This window comes from Sinocyclocheilus rhinocerous, unplaced genomic scaffold (assembly GCF_001515625.1).
Source record: "Sinocyclocheilus rhinocerous isolate Xijiao unplaced genomic scaffold, SAMN03320098_v1.1 scaffold22868, whole genome shotgun sequence".
NCBI lineage: Eukaryota > Metazoa > Chordata > Actinopteri > Cypriniformes > Cyprinidae > Sinocyclocheilus > Sinocyclocheilus rhinocerous.
The window spans coordinates 3,623-5,784 of record NW_015642959.1 but is presented as its reverse complement, the minus strand read 5'-3'; the positions used below and the strand labels follow the sequence as shown (position 1 = coordinate 5,784).

Genomic DNA, 2,162 nt, shown 5'->3' with positions numbered 1-2,162 from the left:
AAAAACTGAAACAGAAGCGAAACAAGTAATAGGAAAGAGGAGAAATAAAAGGCGATACTTATCCTTTGCCGGTGTCCTGCACGGTAGAGTCGATGGTCTTTACACTCTTCGGTCTTCACACGAGGAGGCCTTCACGCGACGGCTGCCGCGGTAAACTAAGCTTTTTTATACTCGTCTAGCAAAATACTACATTAATTCAGCTGGACACACTTTCCTTATTTTCTCCGCAACAAATGGCCAAGCAAGCGCAGACACTGACAAGATACGCGAACATCTTTAACATCTTATATATATATAAGGCATTATGTATGGATTAATTTGACTGAAACAAATACTCAGATTAAACATATTGTGCTATTTCAACTGTGTCCATGTGATATGGGCATGTGCCTGAACTCAATTTTATACACTTATTGTATACACTTAACCATTCACTTCTAATGACTGGTTATTTCTGACCAGGAACACCACATGTGTATAAAAGTTAAACAAAACACCAACATTATCCAAATTAATTTTTTGTTTTCAGATGCCGTATGTGGACAAAGTCATGGAACCTCATGACAATCAGATTAAATAAACAAAATTTTTCAGAGAGAAAACTTGTAAATTGGTCAAATTCGACCGGCACACAATAGGAGGGTTAACAACCGGATACAACTACTTACAGTTAGCTGCGGCAATTATACCTTAATAGTATTTACACATCAATGCAAGTTAACGTTCTAATTCTGACAGCTGAGGTAATCAGTCTAATTTTACGTAGCCAATCTTGCTATTCGTAAAATACAAAAACGTAAGCCATTTCATTAACAAAATATAAATAACATACCTGAGTGGAGATTGTTTGGAATGTGCTCAGTGACGACAAAAATGGACCGTGTGTGGTGATTGGTGTGCCATTTCATTGGACGAGCAAAAATGTAGATCGTGACTTAATTGGTTTTTAAAAGGTGGAAGTCAGTACGTGCGTGATTGGTGTATGAAAAATAGACCTTGCCATTTCATTGGATGGGCAAAAATAGAGATTATAACTTTTATATACCTTTTGGTTTTTAAAAGGTAGAAGTCGGCATACTATTGGATTCATTTTACAGACTTGTGGCTGTCAGGTACCGCCATTTCGAAAACGCTGGTTAACACCAGTCCGCCACACTTTAATCGTCTGAGCTAACTGCTCAACGCACACTGACCTCAACGACCTCACACTGACCATAGTATGAGCACACAGTGAGTGTGCAGTGACCTCACATTGTGACCACAGTATGAGCACACAGTGAGTGTGCAGTGACCTCACATTGTGACCACAGTATGAGCACACAGTGAGTGTGCAGTGACCTCACATTGTGACCACAGTATGAGCACAAAGTGAGTGTGCAGTGACCTCACACTGACCATAGTATGAGCACACAGTGAGTGCGCTGTGTGGTTACACTTTTAGCTCACTGTGACACACACATTGTGACCACACCATGAGAATCATGTGAGCTCATGGTGACATCATTGTGAGATCAAATTGTTGACTGGGAAGTTACTTCAAAAAGTACAGTATATTGCAATTAGTACTTAAAATGTGTTTTTCTTTGGCTGTATTAGATCTCTTTGCATTGCACAAGCCTCTAGTGATCTGTAAGGTCATAATGTTGATGGTATTTATCAAATAAATTTAGTAACAAAATTTAGTTAGCAAAAGGAGCAACATCTTGGAAAGCTCTTATATGTATGGTCCCTAATAGCCTGAGGCCGGTTTCAGTTCCTGGTCACAATGCTACCCATGTACTCAAAGAATCCAGCTACTTGCAAGACCTTTAATTGACACGTACTGTATATACAATGAGTATAGTACATACTGTTTCTTCAACTATGGGCATTTTAGGGTTGCATTTTAGACCTGTGGACCTTTATAATATGGAGTCTTGTAAGGGAAACAGGTCAATTTAGCTCAAAGGGAATCATTTAAGATTTTAAAGGGAACTCCACCAATAATATGTAAGGGAATTTGGACAGAATCACTGTTTTATGGCTGATCACTGAGACGGCCAGCGATTCAGTGAACGAGCTGTATGACATCAATTCTGCAATGGATATTTATATCCAAAATATAGTGAAAACACTATTAATTAGCACAGTAACAAGATCGGCAGTTTAAGACATTAACTTGT

At 38.7% G+C, this 2,162-nt stretch overlaps 1 pseudogene; it reads right to left on the bottom strand.

Annotated features, from left to right (window-relative positions):
• Positions 1-1,122, bottom strand: part of LOC107756934 (uncharacterized) — a 5,099-nt pseudogene extending 3,977 nt beyond the window's left edge.
• Between the last annotated feature and the right edge of the window lie 1,040 nt (positions 1,123-2,162).